Raw genomic sequence first — 18,829 nt, 5'->3', positions numbered from 1 at the left:
ACGACAGTTAGGGTGTTTGGCCATCCTATCACCAGAGTAGGTCAGTTCGGGCTTTCTCTCGACCATTGGCAGTAGTCTACGGGATAGCTCAGACGTTAAAGGCTAGGCTCACAACCAAAAATTAAACTATTTTTAATAAGAGAAAAGTAAATCCTTATAAATTTAAACATTGAAAAATAACCTTTCAATTAGGAGGCAAAAACATTAGATAACATCTTCAAGTATTAGAGAGAGAAGGAAAAAGCAAACAGGTATTCATTTTAATATCTTGCTAGATGAGCCATAACAAGGAACAGATACTGGGCAAGTAAATGATAGATACCTAGTTTCTCATGAAGCTAGAGTTGACAGTTCAGGATTCAGGTGCTTGCCTGAGTCATATCCTTTAGGATCTTCTCTTTAACTTGCATGCTATCACCTCCTTCCTGTGTTCATATTTTCCCACTCTATATGTCTACTTTTAGCCTCCTTTTCTGAAAAGGACCCCAGAACGATATGGACTACCCTCTTGACTTAGAAGTACTTTTATTACCTCTTTAAATGTCTCATCCCCAAACACAGTCAAATTTTGAACACTGGGAACTAAGCTTCATTACATGAATGTTGAGGGAACGCAATTTGACTCATTACACTTAAAAAAAAAACTGAATCATTAAACTTATGTAAAACAATGGCATGACTGCTTTTAAGAGACTTGAAGAAAACACAGAATATGAAACTTAAAGAACAAAAAAATAACATCAGTGCTCAGATGGTTGAATGAACTCATGAGTAATGACACATTGCCACAAATAATACTGAAATGATGAAATTAACAGGAAAAGGGATTTGGTTGGAAAATATTATGCTAAGTGAAATAACCAGGCAAGGAAAAACAAATATTTCCTATTCTCTTTCTCTCTCATATGTGTATCTTAACATATGATTACTGTATATGTATGATTTGAAGTCCAGAAACTAGAAATGAGATTTAAAAATTGGGGAAAGATGGTGTAAGGGACACAATAGTGAGGATCGTAGAGCGCCTGTTATATGAAAATGGAAGGAATATCATCGAGAGTTATAAGGAGGACTGAGGACATGAGCCAGGAAGACAAGAGAGAGCAAGAGAAAGACAGAGAAGCAAACACAAAGGACACATATTCTGTTAGGAACATGTAACTATGATGTGTTCAACTTCATTGGTCATCAGAGAAGTTGAAACAAAATGGCTGTAAGTTATTCTTCAATTTGGTTTTTTTGTTTGTTTGTTTGTTTTTAAGATAACTAACCTGAGATGATGTGAAGTGAAAAGGAATACTCGGCATTGTTTCTGAGAGTATGGGATATGTAATCACGCTAGGGACTGTTTGTCTCAAGAGTACAGATAATAATTTATGAACTCATATATATATATATATATATCCAAATATGATCATATAACTATTTTTAATGAAAATATACCAAAAGGAGAATGATTAAAATGTTTTTTTTAAATATAACAGCTTTCAGTCATCAAAACCATGGTACTGAGCAATAGATCAAATTTAATCTTTTAAAGATATTAAGCCAGACAAGAATAAAAGAAGAAATTCTACAGCATAGAAATGCATTTGAGAGAGATACTCAAGCAGATAAAATAAACCTTAAGAAGATGACAAAGACTAATGGTTATTTTGGTAGCTAAGTGGATTAACCAGGATGTGAAGAATGTTTAGAGAAGAGAATGTTCTAGAATGTTGTTGTGATGGTGGCAGCATACTGAGATTTGCTGTTTTCCATGAACTGAAACTATGTGCATTTGAAAATTAAACTTCAGAGCCTGGTACATTCAGTTGAGGCAGGTCCAAGCCCTCTGCCCACTTGCCTCAAGGCTATCTGAGGTGTCCCACCATAGGCACTGGGCTCTAAAAAGCCAGCTCATGCATCAGGGATGGATCCTGATCCCACTGCCAGGGGGCCCCTTAAGCAGATCAAGCTACACAACTGTTTTGCTTATGCAGAGGCCCTAATCGGGGATATGTGATTGGTATGTAAAATGAATAAAAATTTAATAAAAATAATAAAAAAATCTCGTAGCCTCATTAAAAAAATAAAATTAAACTTCAGTGATCATTCTTACATTCGAATGCATTGCCTTTTATTTTTTCTTGATTTTTTTTGTTTAGTTTGTCATGTATGAGAGAGTGAAAAATATCAATGAGAAAGAATACAAAGCTGCTCTTTCATTCTGAAAGCCAGAGTGTGAGGTAGGTTAGCGATATGTCAAGGTTATTTAGATAATATGCTTGCATTTATTTTAAATGTTCAGTCAGTAATCAGTTCTTTAAGATGATTAAAAAATACAGTATTACAGAATCTCTAAATGATTGAATATCATGGATATATAATTTTATGAAAATAAATTAATACACAAAATAAACTGCAAGAGTGGGAATGTAGTTCAGTGTTAAAGTGCTTATTGTGTATGCCTGATAACCTGGGTTCCAATTCCCAGTATCTATTAAAAGAAAGACAAAAAGGCTAACCTGTAGTCTCAGAACTTAAGGGCAGACCATCTGAGGCAGTGGTTCTCAAACTCTGGATTAGAACTCCATTGAGGGTTGACAGACCTTTACACAGTGGTTGCATATCAGATATCCTTCATATCAAATATTTACAATTCAGAACAGTAGGAAAATTACAGTTACGTAGCAGCAGGGAAATAATTTCATGGTTTGGGGTCACTACAACATGAGGAAGTATATTAAAGGCTCACAGCATTAGGAGAGTCATGAACCACTGCTCTAGGAGTTCACTGACCAGTCAGTGTACTTGAAACAGTGAGATCCAGGTTAACGGGAAAATTTTTTCAAAAATATGATGAGGACCAATAGAGGTAGACACTTGGCTTTGAGATCTGACCCTAAAACACATTCATAGTGAAACACATCGATACTCCCATGCCTGAGGTGTATACCAATGGGTGGGGGATGAGGTATGAAGGGACAGAGGAAGGGGGAGAGAGAGATATGTGCATGTGTTTGGACACACACTACCTGAATGAAATGCACTGATTATCCCCAACGGACTGATGATACTTATTTGTGGTTTACAAATGACATTATACTCACAGAAGACAATGGCTCACCCAAAGTTTTATATTATGTAGAAGAAGTGAAATTAAATTTAAACACTTTATACTAGCTCTGTGTTTTTGCCTGACCTATTGCATTTAAACAATTTAGATAAGTAACTACACCAAAAGTTGTATTTGCATGAGGCATGGAGGAATGCGAGGAAATAAATTAACACCTAGAATTGAGAAATGAGAAAAATGACCCGTTAATGATGTTATTAATTTATTTAAAGTCAGAAAAGTTAACAACTAGAGGTAAAATTCACTTTAAAATGTGCAGAGTTAATGAGTTTACAGCTTAGAGGAGGAAGCTTCATAATTTTATAGGATGGAGCGAGAGCATGCACTCTCCCATAGCCTTAGCTTCAGTTTCTCCTTGAATTCCATGTAACGTGTGCAGTGTTGCCAAATGTAATCATCCTCCAATCCAGGAACAGATTTCATGTCATATGCCTTCACTTACTATCACTGTTCACTTATGATTTGGCAGGTGGCCGTCACATGTTGACAAGCTGTTTCTATCTTCTCTTTTGTGCCATGCATTTAATTCAGATTTCAGTAATTGCTGTCTTTTACTGGGAAAAATCTCAGGATGCATAATTAAAAAAATTGACTTTTGGCTGTAAGATTAGGTATCATACTGAAATCATCTTCCATGATTACCACGTTTGGAAAACGAACTTTAGCTCTGTTCTCAGTTGTTTCCTTAAAGACACAATATCCTTTATATGTTTGCTTAAAGATATACCTTCAATAATGAGTAGTAGAAAATAAAATTAAGCTTATCTCTTAGCTCATTAACATTTTTTTCAGAAGTGTCTTATTCCATTTCCAATTTATTATATTAGGAAGAGTTTAGAAATACAAACATTTCTGCTTATTCTGTTGGTATAAGCAAATGTTACTATCCACTCTAGTTTCCAACTTGTCCTAACCCTTTTGTGTGAACTGTTCTGAACAATGGTCAATTAATTTAACATTTATCGAAATTCTGGATTTTATACTGACAAATGTGTCATACTTTTGCTTTATAAAACTTAAATATGCAAGTAATATAGGGAAACATGAATTTTAATCTCTGAATTACAGATCAACAAAAGAACATTGAGAAGTTAAGTGCATTCCTGAATGCTTTATAGATGACAAGCTGCAAGGTCTTTCTGATTTGTTGAATTGGTAGACTTGGGCACTGCTCTTGTGACGTTGTGTTCCTTTAACCATCTCTGAAACTTTATGACAAACCCCTTGACTTCTAGTCTACCCTAGCCTCTCACTATTCCACAGTCAGCCTTTTGCCTTCTGGTTACTAAGTATTAATATCCTGTCTTGAACAGTTGTTTGGCTCGAACTGTTTGGAGGGCACCCAGGCAAGGAGATCAGGATCTGTCCCTGGTCTATGGGCAGGCTTCTGGAATCCGGTGTCTGTGGTGTGACGCCTTGCAGAGCCTTGGTGCAGTGGGAAGGGACTTGGACCTGCTTAGGCACAGTGTACTGGGCTCTGCTGACTCCCCATGGGAGACCTCGATTTGGGGGATGTGGGGATGCGGGGTGGCTTGGGAAAGAGTGCTGGGGGTGGGAGGAGGGAGGAGGGGGGATCTGTGGATAGTATGTGGAGTAAGTAGAAAATTTCTTAATAAAGAAAAATTTTTTGAAAAAAGATATTAGGCAACAGATTGATAAAGGGAAGTGGATTTATTTGGCCAAATTTTTTTTTAAAAAAAGGAACTGTGATGATTAGTCTTAATTGGCAACTTGACAATAATCTGGAAACATCTGGGAGATGGGCTTCCAAGAATGCCTATAGATTACAATAATTTATGTGGGAAGGCCCACCCACAGTGGGTGGCATCATTCTGTAGAGAGGGGACTCCAGATTGTGTAAGAGTAGAGAAAGCAAGCTGAACTCTACCATGCACCATTAGCTCATTGTGTTGTGCTCTTTACTATGGACACAATGGAACCAGTTCTCTGATGCTTCTACTGCTGTGACTTTCCTGCCGTGACAAACTGTAAGTATTGTAACTATGAGCCAAATAAACCCCATCTCTCTTCAAAAAAAAAATATTCTGTCTTGAGCACTTCAAAAGGTATGATCTTGTTTGCAATTGTGAGGGCAAGTCCATAATGACTTCTTTTCAATCTGCTCTCCCTCATTGAGTCACCACGAAACTGTCCTGAATACTTGGGGTTCTCAGACCAACATCTACCTTAGAGAGCTCAAGGACAAAATACATCCTGTCAAATTACCACTCAGTAAAACTGCAGTTGGTGTTAGAGGTAGGTTGGTCTAGAGAAAGGTGTGACCTTGAATAAGCCCATTCTCTGCAGAAAATATAACATTGGAAGTTTCAAGCACTGAAGATCCTGGTAAAGAACAGCTACACGATTAATATATAATAAATAGGAAACAGTGAAAAAGGGAAGGCACCAGAGGGAAATTTCAGTTAAAAAATAGTTAATTAAAGATTAAAATTTAAAAGACTACAAAGCTGTTTCCACCAGTAATACCTTTGTTCTGCTTGTTTAAATTATGAAAATATATCCAGACTATGCCAATCACTCAGATGCATTGACAAGCTGATGAAAATGGAGCATTTAGTCACCTGACAGCTACTAAAGCACCTCACATCCTACTACCTGGGCCTTTCTAAATGCAGGGTGGAATGTAGCTCCTCACAGGGTAGTTTGGCTCAGGGTAAACACAGCTGGGATATCCCACTGGAAAGCTCTAACTGTGAACACCGGAGAGTGAAATCCTCCTTTCCACATAAAATACTGAGATTTGTACCAGCAGTTCATAAAATTTCTAAGTGACACTTTAATTATTGAGATTTTTTTCACAGGCAGATTCATGTTCTTTCAGGTTTTTTTTTTTTTTTTTTCCTCATTGAGAACTAAAAGAGGGAGAAAAAACCACCTAGAGATTGCACACAATCCAGTAAAATTTATGGGGAGTTTTATTAGGGGTTGTTACTGAGAAGTAGCAGATTTCACTTTTGAACACAGGATCATCTTTACACTTGGATGACGCATATCATTCAGCTTTGGAACTAAATGTGTGGTCTTCGTGGAAATGGGTCTCTTCATTGATCAACACTATCCTCCTGAGAATGTAAATGGGAGATGACAGCAGAATTCTCTTATGTGAAAAATGTTGGTAGGTCTTTCAAAGGTCAAATATGATAATAAAGTAATGAAGCTTTGTAGCTAGAGTTTTCCTGCCTGGCCCACAGTCAGGAAAAATCTCTGTCACCCGCCAGTCCCACAGCCGCTCAGACCCAACTAAGTAAACACAGAGACTTATATTGCTTATAAACTGTATGGCCGTGGCAGGCTTCTTGCTAAATGTTCTTATATCTTAAATTAATCCATTTCTATAAATCTATACCTTGCCATGTGGCTTGTGGCTTAGTGGCATCTTCACACACGGCTTGTCATGGCAGCGGCTGGCAGTGTCTCTGCCTCAGCCTTCCACTTCCCAGAATTCTTCTCCTCCTTGTCCCACCTATACTTCCTCCTGCCTGACTACTGGCCAATCAGTGTTTTATTTACTAACCAATCAGAGCAACACATTTGCCATACAGAACATCCCACAGAAAAGCTTTGTTGGAAACTACTAAATATTAGAAGTATCTGTGAATATGTTTGTTTTCCTGAACAGCCCTTCCCAAGGACCAAAACTTGCTTCATAAAACAACAACAAAAAAGCCCAAGCTCCAGATACCTGGTTTTACTGATTTCCTAGGGGAAAATGTTTTGCTTTCTTTTGCTCCTGGTGTTTGCTGCAACCCTTAGTCTTTAGATAAAGCAGTTCAATATCTATATGATTTGGTCTAAATATCCATGTCCTCTAAAGTTCACTTGTTGAAACCTAATGCCCAAGAGATTTGAAGAGAAAGGCAGACCTTTATGAAGTGCTAAAGTCATGAAAGAGAAGCATCACAGAGGACCAACTCCCTTACAAGCCTTAGAGCCTGAAGGTGTGCAGCAGGAAAAGACAATCTCCATGGAAGAGTGCCTCGCTTGTTACCAGTGTAACAACTTGAGCTTGGTCTTCTTAGTCTCTCGTATGGTTAGAAATAAACTTCTGTGCTTATAAAACATTTAGATCAAGACATTTTATTATCACAGGACAAATGGGCCATCACTTCCCTTTATCACTGAACTAAATCTTTCCCCCATGTTTCTATATTACTAGTCTCTGAAATAGAACTTATCGTAATGCAATATATTTTAGTGTTATACTCTTGACTATGACTGGGTAGTGGTGGCGCATGCCTTTAATCCCAGCACTCGGGAGGCAGAGCCAGATGGATCTCTGTGAATTTGAGGCCAGTTGGGTTTGCAGAGTGAGATCCAGGACAGGCACCAAAACTACACAGAGAAACCCTGTCTTGAAAAACAAAAACAAAAACAAAAACAAATTTTGACTAGATGATTATTTTCCTTATTTCAAAATAAGTTCATGTTCACTGGGAAATTACAAGATTTGCAACCCAAGAGAAACTAAGTTGCGCCCTTAAAATGTAAGCACACTACCTCCTTTTCTCCCCCATCCCTGTATACTCCACAACATAATCTTTTAACTTAGTGCTTTTCCTATTGGTTTTCAATTCATAACTGTTCTCTTATATTTTCACTATTTTGTAAAGTTGGAGTGTGAAATAATAAGTACATACAGGTTTTCATATGCCCTTCCCTTCGGATTTCCCCAACTTCTATGCCCTTCCCAGGTTAACACTTTATACCTTCAGTATTTCACCTCATCACTACTTTTGTTTAGCCTATATTCTATTATTATCACCCCTAACATGTAGCTCTTTAAAAAAAGTAAGAAAGGTCCCTGTCTAGTTTCATGGCTTCCACTTTTGCCTATGTTAAAAACAAAACAAAACAAAAATTGAAGCAAGAAGACACATATAAGAAAGAACATGTGGCCCTTTTCTTTCAGGTACTAGATTGTGTCACTCTCTGTCACTAATTCCTGTAATTTTTTTACATTTACCTATAAACATTATTATTTTACTTTTCTTTATAGCTGAGTGATAAACCACTATGTATATGGGATATATGTTCTATGTTTTCTTAACCATACATGTGTTGGTGAACATCTGATTTGATTTCATTTCTTAGATATTGTGAAGAAAAAGACAATGAATTGGTAAATGCAAATATCTTTCCATAGAATGTAAAGATTGTGGAGAATATCCCCAGAAGTTGTATAGATGTGTCATAGTTCTACTTTTAGATTCCTGAGAAACATCCCCCTCCCCAATTTCCAGTCACTTTCCTAGTTTACTCTTGGTAACTGCATAGAAGAGTCCCTTTTACCACATCTAAAATAGTCCTGTGTAGTGTTGATGATGGCCATTCTGATTGATATGAGGTAGAATCTTAAAATAGTTTTAATTTGCAATTTACAGATAGCCAAGGATGTGGAAATCATTTTTGAGGGTTTCTTAACTATTTACATTTCTTCTCTAAAATTTTTTTTATTCAAATTCAATTGCCCATTTTTCAACAAGTTGACTATTTTCTGAATTTTTAGTGCATTGAGGTCTTTGGGTATACTAATTCTCTGTGATATGATTAGCTGCCAAAGTTAATCTTCTATTCCAAGGGCTTCCTATTTATTTACTTACTAACTTCTTTTGATGTAAGAAACTTTCTAATTTCCATGAGTTCATATTGTTGATTTTTAGTCTTATTTTATGTACTATAGGGGTCTTATTTGGAAAGATCTTATCTGTGTGTAAAATTTGAAGTATGTCACTTTCTTCTAACTGTAGACATTTCATGGTTTTAAGTTTTATGATGAGGTTTTTGTATCCATTTGTGGTTGAGTGTTATGCAAAGTGGGGTATAAAGATCTAGTTTAATTTTTATGCATGTTGAAATACAATTTTCCCAGCACTATTTCTTAAAAATGCTGTCCTTTATCCAGTATATATTGTATACATTTTTGTATAAAATCAAGTAAATGTATTAGTGTAGAGTTGATTTGGGCTTTCAGTTCTGTTCAACTTATCTGTTTTTGCCTCAGCACTATGCTGTTTTTATTACTATGGCTCCAAAATATAATTTGAAATCAGAAATGATGATATGTCTTTCAGTCTTTTTGTTAAGAAATGCTTCAGACATCCTTGATTTTATTTGGGTTTTGTTTTTGGTTTTTTCGAGACAGGGTTTCTCTGTAGCTTTGTGCCTTTTTCCTGGAACTCACTTGGTAGCCCAGACTGGCCTCGAACTCACAGAGATCCACCTGGCTCTGCCTCCCAAGTGTTGGGATTAAAGGTGTGCGCCACCACCGTCCGGCTTATTTGTTTTTTTTATGTTGTTGTTGTTTGTTCGTTTTGTGCCTTCATACAAATTTAGTGATTTCTTTTCTATGTCTGTGTAAATTAGCTCTGTATTATTCTTTTACTAGGACTGCAATAAATCCATAGATTGCTTTTGATATTATGGCCATATTTCCAATATATATCCATGAACATGAATTACGTTTCTATCTTCTAGTATTTTCTTGTATTCCTTTCTTTAATGAAAATTTTCATTACAAAGGTATTTTATTTTCTTTCTTAGAAATATTTCCAGGTGTGTGTGTGTGTGTGTGTGTGTGTGTGTGTGTGTGTGTGTGTGTGTGTTTGTCTGTGTCTGTGTGTATGTCTGTGTGTGTTTTTATGTATGTACGTATATATTATGAATGGGATTGTTTTCCATTTTTTTTCAATCTGTTTGACATTGGTAACAAGGAAGGCTACTGGTATTCACCATAAGGGAGAGAAGAAGGCTTTAGGGAAATATCCTAGATTGTAAGCAAGTGGGCAGTACTACAGTGAAATGCTATCATTTGTACATGACACAACTATAACGTTCATGGTCTTACAATAGCTTAAGCTATCAGCACAAGACCTATGCCATATTAAATTAGTCAAATTCTTGTCATAACTGGGTAGATAATCTCTGGAATCCAACTTTAACTCTGGAACCATTGTTAGTTGATAGCTCATGAGGGAGAATCATTCTTTCTGAAGATGTAGCCACTGGTAGGTTTCTCATTTTCCTGTGGAAGCCCTCTTCCACATACACATCCAGGCAACACTAGATGGATTTAAAAAGTTATTAAAAGAGGTTGGGGGCAGGAAACACATAAGAAAATAGGAAATCAATTGAGTAATTGGACAGAGGAAGGAACGGTTTTTTTTTTTTTTTTTTTTTTTTTTTATTTTATACATGCATCATTTCCTCAAAATTAAAAGTTTGGAAAAAGGGAAAACATAGTTAGGGCAAGCCTCAAAGGAACTTCCAGGATAAGGATTAAATAGTTATACTTATTCTTATAGATAGATAGGCCCACATTGAAAACATATGCTACTTTAACAATTTATCATTTTTACCTTTTAGCGAGAAAAGCTTTCTATGCTTTATATTAATCAGGAAAACAACAGAACAATAGATGATTTGGAATGGGGCAGAAGTCAGGCCTGATTGATTATTCAAAGCAGTCCATGGCTCAGATAAAAGGTCAGCTTAACTCAAAACAATTACACCATCTCTTTTCACAGCCTTCATGCTTTATTGCTGGCTTTAAAGGGAAGACATGAGGATATAAAGATGTCAGGAATGTGCAGATTTTATAATTAAACCAATTGCATCTTTATCTAGTATAGCTAATTTTTTTAGAGAAAAAAATAGTTTAAGTATACACCTATTCATAAAAAGGGCAGACTGGTTTTAAACAAAGTTTGCGTTGCTTGAGATCCTCATCATTTATTTTTAAAATTTATTTAATCCCTCTTTTTGCATAGTTCATTGCTCAAAATGGTGATCTCCATTCTGACTCTTCCAATTTCCTTCAATAGAATCTCCTTCACCTTATTATTTATTTTCTCCAAATAGTAAATCACCAGTTACTTTCTGTATTACTCCACATGAAGGTGTCTGTGCAGTTTGATTTTTCATATAAATAATTTGTGTTGTCATTAAGCACCCCAATAAAGCTTATCTTATAAAGAGGAAAAAAGTCCACTACTATATTAAACAGAGGTGAGGCAGTGGTAGCATATGCCTTTAATCCTAACATTTGGGAGGCAGAGATCCATTTGGATCTCTGTGAGTTCAAGGTCACACTGGAAACAGAGCCAAGCATAGTGGCACACACCTTTAATTCCAGTGCAAGTTAATCGTAGAGGTCTGGAGGTCGAGACAGACAGATAGGAAGTGATAGAGCTGAGCAGAACAAGGAAGTGATGAAGCTGGGCAGAGAAAGGAAGTAAGATGACCAAGCACAGAAAGGCACATAAGGCGTGAGTACACAGGAAGTAGCCCTCTCTTGGAGGCTGAGGATATCATTCAGAGGATTCCTGGAGTTGGAAAGATAATAACTGGTGGCTGTCTCTTGTTTTATCCCTCTGACCTCTCAGCTTTCACCCCAATATCTGGCTCAGGGTTTCTTATTGATAAGACTGTTTAGCAATTTGTGTTACACTCAAAATCAAATTCAAAAGAATTATAATGAAGTTAATTCACCTTGAAAAGATGCTTCTTAATAAATTTGAACACATCAGGTTAAGTGATTTTTGCAAAGTGAAGTATCATTTTGGGGAAGTTATATCAATTTCCTTTACTATTGCAAACACATTAAATTTTTATATCCTTGAACAGTATATATACAAATATCCTGTAATTATCATGTGGCCAAACTAAGATAAAAGAGCTATTTCTAGTAGTCATTATTTTAATTACAAATTATAATTCAACATATATTTTAATAAAATGCTTTAAATTGCCAAACTGCAAATAATCAACTACAAAAGAGAAGTCAAGATATTGGAGGTCACAAATTTCAGAGTTAGATACATGAATCCAATTTCTATTTTTCTGGTATTTATGGGAATGAAAGTTTTTATCAGGGCGCCATAACTTCACCCAGGCTTAGAATTAATGATCTAATAAAGTTGGAAGTATATGGGCCTTTTGTAAGGGTAAACAGAAACTATTATGTTGGAGAGAGATAGGCAAAATGAGAGATTACACTTTAGTTACTACAGATTTCTCAGATGCAATAGATGAGGAAGACATGTATTGCTACAAACCCCCCTGCAATTTAAAAATTCTCTAATACAGAGTTTTAGAGGACAGTTGTATCCTAAAGAGGAATATATAAAATTAAATAATACAGTAAAGCAGAAAACCAAAGTAGTGGATTATTTTAGTTCTTCTAATATTCATTTAAAACAATGGTTCTAGAGAAGAATTATTCAACAGTTCTCTGAGTTACAAATAATTGTCTATAAAGATGTATTTTATTTTTATAGCCTAGGTGTTAATAAATACATAGATATAAATTTCTGTTACAGGTAGTTAGAAATGGACTAGAAGGGATTGAGAAAATGATTCAGTTGTATAATTGACAAACATGGTTGGGTACGATTTTGATCTGCAGATTCTGATATCAATGTCTTCTCATGCCCATCTAAAGTCTGATTCAGTCCTTAAATGGGTGAATCTCACACAAGTTCAAGGATGTCTTTTTTCTTTTTTTAATCCATTATAGGAAATTAGGAGCTGTGGTGGCATCATTCCTTTAGGAATGAATACTCACTACTAGAGAAACCAGACTTTCTTTAGACACAGTCTTCATTATTTACATCTTTTATACCATACCAACTAAATGATGCATCTTCACCAAGCATATTTTCCTTTCTCAGGCCAATGTCATTTAAGGATTAACTAGACAAGAATATTAATACCTGGCTTCCTCACTTGAGACATCTATAAATAAAACAATTTCACAAACATACTTGCATTTAAACTTTGTCCCTTTCCTTTACAAGTGAAAATTCTAGATGTCAGAAGAAAGCCTTGATTGTACCACAAGAACTGATAATTCAGCAGAGGCCGTACAATTCTGTTTTTGATAAGGAAGGATGATCATGAGCTTTATCCTAACCTAACTCCAAGAAAGCTTGCTTTTGCATACTTACACAGAGTGGAACCAGGGGACATAATCCTGCTCTTTTACTATTTGGAAACTGCTCACTGGGAACAGACAAATATTTCTATACAGTAATTGTCAGCAATTCTTCTATTGTCTGATTTTACAGAATTGTGTCTCCTATAGAGTCACAATCATTGTCTGACTTTAGTGTAGCCTGGCAGGGTACAGGGAGCTGAGAGAGAAAAATCAGAACTTTTGTAGACAAGAGAAAGGAATATCAGACAATAGAACATCGAAATGACTTCAGTACCAAAATTACAGAACTGCACTCTAACTGAGCAGAAGTAAAGCTCTGATATGAGTAGAAAATGCAATGCTAAAGGAAAAAATATGCTCTTTCTGTTCATCTGAAAAAGATAGAGCTCCTGTATCATGTGGTCATAAACAGAATCTCAAATAGCATGTTAGAAAGAAAACAAGTCACACACACACACACACACACACACACACACACACACACACACACACAACACACCCCAAAACAAAATTATAGGAAAAGTATAAGTAAATCAAGATCTTACACAACAGCCCCAAATATCTTCAGTATATGCAACTGGTATGAAAGCATCAGGGTATTGCTGAAGAGGACTCAGTGCTCTGAGTTCTATTTGCTTCTTAGTACAGTTGGATTGTAACCTACCATGTTCATCACTACTTTCAATTCATTCCATTAGTCTTTATGATCTGCTCATTCTTCTTTTTTTGCAATTTAAGCCATTATTTTTAAGAGTCCATTTTAAAATATCCCCTGGAATATTAGTGAATTCTAAAAATCAAAATGCTTAGAGATTTGTACTATACTTTTATAATCAATGATAATCAACTTTCAAATTACACTATACCAATTTATAGGTCATGCATGTTACTTATAATGAGTATTGACTTTTCTTTCTATATATTAAAATACAATTTTCAATTATTGCAATTTGTATATTCTTAGTCCTATGGACCAATTCATAGACAGAGAATCACATATTGTATAAAAATGAGTTGCAACAATAAATTGTCTGGATCTACAAATCCACTTGGTAAGATTTTTATTAGAAATGTGATTAATCTGTAATTCAAGCATGTACAAATTGACATTGTAACAATACTGCCTTACAACCTCCAAACACCCCCACATAATTAGGTCTTCTTTGATTTCTTTTGTCAAAACTGTGTTTTTTCTTCAAGTGACAAGAGCACTTTTAAATAGATTAACATACAAGCCAAAGTTCAAATTTTAAAATAACAGAATAATTATGCTATGTATGTATTCCCCAAACCTTAGCGCCTTGTATATAAACACAATTTAGTAGACTGTTAAAGAAAAATAAACAAATCTACCAGTAAAATTATACTAGTATTTATATAAAAATATATGTGCTAGACAAACAAATAAGTTTGCTTTTCCACAAACACCATGATAGACTATGCAGAGCATTTTAATGTATTGACAAGAAAGTAATTAAAGCCATTTCCCAGAATACAGGGCTTATTACACAAAAGTGTACAGTGTTTTTCATACCATCATTAAGAATTTGAGACTGATAGTTCAAGAAAAATTTCCTTTACATTATCCTTAGCATGAAGTCCTTTGTTACTACCCTCTCAAACGCTATGCATTGGAAAACTGTTAAGCAATCAGTCTGATTTTAAAAAACAGGATATTACAAAGTGGCACAAGTATGTGGTGTGACTGAAAATATAGATTGAATTTTATATGCAGATAGATAAATATATTAAAAATAGATGATAGTATAGGAAATATAAAATTCAATGTTGTTTAGTTATATAGATAGATGATAGATAGGCAGACAGACAGATATAGAGGAGAGATAGTTGATTTCATCATTCTTATGCTAGGTTTGAGGGCAGAAAATTGGTCCAGGGTATAAGTCAGAATGGTGATTGGTACACATACAGAACTGGACATGACAGGAAGGAAGCCCCAAGAGTGCCAGTAATCTTCTGTAGTTTTTGATTGGGCAGGGTGTGTGTATGCGTGCAGGCTGGTTAACAGCAACGGAATTTTGTTTAGATTATTAAGACCTAAACCCCAGGCAATATCATTGCTATAGTCAAGGTTTTAGGTTATAGTATACTTTCTCCCATCTTGGGACTGAAAAATCGATTAGCCACCTTTTTTGAGATGAAAATGTGATTTACGTTTGCAAAAGAGGGAACATTATTCACAGAAATAGGAAGGTCTTTAAGGATGGGACTAGATTCAAATTCATTAAAATGAATTACATAATGTCAACAGAAACTCTGGAAAATTTCTAACAAATATATTTTTAACTTAAGGAATCAATGTTTATATAGATAATAACATATTAATGCAAGCTTTCATTTATATTATGGCTTTCTATTGGCAATAATTAACATGGATTGCTTATTTTGATTATTTATAAATGTATTTTCTCTTTGAAAAATCTTGAAATAGCTTGACTACTCTTTGAAATAAAATTATTGTAAGGAAGCTAACATTTTTAATTGGAAAGCATTAAACATTAAAATGGTATATTACACATTTTCTTCTCTATAATCACTGACTTTGTATCACCCTATTCTATTAGAAACTAACATGAGATTAGTGACAATTAATTCAAGGATCAAACAATCAAAAAACTTAAGTGTATTTTCTGATCATAATTTTGATTATTGACTGACAATACAGCTTTTTATTAACCTAAATGATTATTATGTCTTCATATATAAATTAAAGAAAATATTAGATTGTCTTTATTTCCACACATATATGAAACAGTCTTGATATTCATTCTCCCCAAAACCACATATGAGCCGTGAGCCAACTAGATATGGGAGTATACAAGTTACCCACATTTCCAGTTGTCATCGTGATAGCCGGCCCACAATTAAGGAGCTACCAAATAATATAGTTGGCCATTGTTCATTTATCATAGGCTTTGACCACTTATAGACAGATTGAATTCTTACTGGGATGTTAATTCCACTACTGTTCATTGAAAACACAATCTTAGTTTAAAAGACAATGATTCTTATAGGCCTAACATCTGTTTAGAAGCTGCCATTTAAATTTCAATCTTCCTGCATTCTAATCCCATGCATTTGATCATTTTCATTGGTAATGTCTTTCACATGCTTAGTGAACTCCTTAGTAAATATCTGTGAGTAAATCTTGTTTCATTTTCCCTTCTTTCATGCTACACCTCACTCAGCATTCTCAATTAATAGCTAATCTTCCAAGTGTAGAAACACATATTTCTCTTCAAATTCGTTCTACTTGGAATTTGTATTAATTTGATTTTCTATAAAGTTCTAGAGAGTTTACATCCACTGTTTCTCTTTCAAAGCTCTCAATATAAACCTCTCTTAATATCAGAAGATAGAATGACACACTATTCTGATAATCATCACCATAACTGACATCAGCATTATGGTTAAAGGTTAAAGTCTACATGCACTATACCAAAGTCTTAGAGAGTGAGAAAGCACCTCTTATTAGTGCATTAGGAAGTGAGTTTTATCATTTTAAGCCAAGATTTCCATCTTCTAATTCTTCAACCCACCTACAAACTTCTGTAAAATTATTTTGCATGTGTGTTTAAGGCTACACCTTGGTGGATGGAAGATGAGACTCTTGTCATGGGTTCTATGGATGGGCTCAATATGATCACTGGATAACTTATTATAAATGGAAGAGTAGAGCAGAAATCTCAAAGAGCTGTATCCCCAAGGGGGGGAAAATTGGTTTTAAAGTAATTGTAACAGAACAACAGAGAGAGAGAGAGAGAGAGAGAGAGAGAGAGAGAGAGAGAGAGAGAGAGAGAGAGAGAGAGAGAGAGAGAGAGAGAGAACAAGAACTAAGGGGTGTCAAGGAGATAGAGGGTGGAGGGTGGAGGAGAGCAAAGGAGAGATGTGTTGAAAGGGAAATTTGGAAATTTGCAGAGAGAGAGAGTAAGAAGAGAAGAGATGGAGAGGAAGACAAAGAGGAAAGAGATGGAAGAAAGGTGTGAGATGGGAAAAGAAAAGACAGGGGAAAGGAGAGTGATACAGGATAAATTCTAGGAGCAAAGACCATCAAGGAAGGAAAAAGGAACAAAGAAACTGATCTTCATCCTTGACCTGTAGAACTGCTACTCACATGATGTTTCTGGAAGCAGGCTCTAATGCAGACCTAAGGTCAGGCCTATAGGTCATCTTACTCCCTAACCTATCTAGGGTTTCTCAAAGTTGGGTTCCAGTTATGATCATTAGGCTTCTGTCCCACAAAACTATACTAGTAAGTGGTCACTGTTTCAAGATCCTAATCATGATGTAGTTTGCCCCACAGCAGGGACAAACTAACACCCTGATCTATAATTAGAAGACAGACATGTCCCCTAAAGTCCCTTCTCACTTTCTTAGAACTGCTGAGAAAATGCATATCATATTGTCATTGAGCATCCATATTATATTGTCAGTTCATCAACTATTCTCCTTCCAAGCATTTTAACAAATTATAAGGGCAGTTACCCGGAAGTTGTTCTAGTGATTTCCCATTCAACTAGAAAGCAGTCCAGGAAAGAAAATATCTGCATTTAAGCACCACTGCCCCCATGTCTTGGTTAGTTTTTATTGTCACCTAGGAGGAGTGAGTCTCATGTGAGAGATTACCCAGATCAGAAGGGCCTTTGGCCATGTCTAAGGAAAAGAACCTTGACTGACTGATATGGGAGGGCCCAGTGTACTGTGAGCAGTGGCACTCCTGCTCAAGTGGTTTTAAGTTGTATAAGAAATTGAGCTGAGCACAAGGCAAAGGAAGCAAAGCCAGCAAACAGTGTTCCTCTGTAGTTTCTGCTTTAGTTCCTGCCTGAACTCTTGACCTGACTTCCCCCAATGACAGATCATATTCGGGAAGTGTAAGCCAAACAAACCTGTTCCTCACGCTGTAGCTTTTGATCATGTTTACCATGGTAACAGAATGGCAAACTAGATCACCCAGTCTGCATCTTGCAAAGGCTGGAAAAAAATCTAAGGTAAAATAGATGAACATACTAAAGATATAAGGTGCTGTGTATAAGAGCCTCAGAGCCAGATACAACTCTCATCAATTTAAGTTGGGTTCTGAACACAGTCCCTGAGAAAGAGAAGGTGAAATGTCTATCTTCTATGACCTGTCAAGCTTAATAGCATTTATATTCTGAAATTTGATATAAAAACATACAAATTTAGATCAAGTATATTAGACGTTTCTATTTTCACTAAAAAAATGACTACACAATCAGAAAGGAAAATATGGGTTAATCACAAATTTATTTTTGATTGATCATTGAAACTCATTGATTGATATACAATGCATATTTATATTCCATACATATACCACTAAATGACAGTAAGAAATACATTTTCATGATAAGCAATACCAGCATAATTTTCTTTAGACTGGTGTGATACAATGAAGCAAATATGTAGCAAGGGAAAGATATTGTTTGAAGTTCTATCAATGTATATCACAGAGAACGGTAATATTTCTGTTTATTTATAGCAGAAAAGAAAACAAGTGGAACTAAATAAGAGATATTAGGCAAGCTAAGATTCAAAAACATATTTGAGAGAAAAAGAGAATAAGAATAAAAGAGTAAGAATATGTAGAAGAAGAGGAAGAAGAGGAGGAGGAAGAAGAAGAGGAGGAGAAGGAGGAGGAAGAGGAAGAGGAAACCAGGTTGTGGTGGTATTTTACTTGTACTGAAATGTGATTTTAATTGTATGTTAATAAATAAAGT

The sequence above is a fragment of the Peromyscus californicus genome, unplaced genomic scaffold (assembly GCF_007827085.1).
Source record: "Peromyscus californicus insignis strain IS unplaced genomic scaffold, ASM782708v3 Scaffold_15__1_contigs__length_86483966, whole genome shotgun sequence".
Classification (NCBI taxonomy): Eukaryota; Metazoa; Chordata; class Mammalia; order Rodentia; family Cricetidae; genus Peromyscus; species Peromyscus californicus.
Note: the sequence above shows the minus strand (reverse complement) of the source record.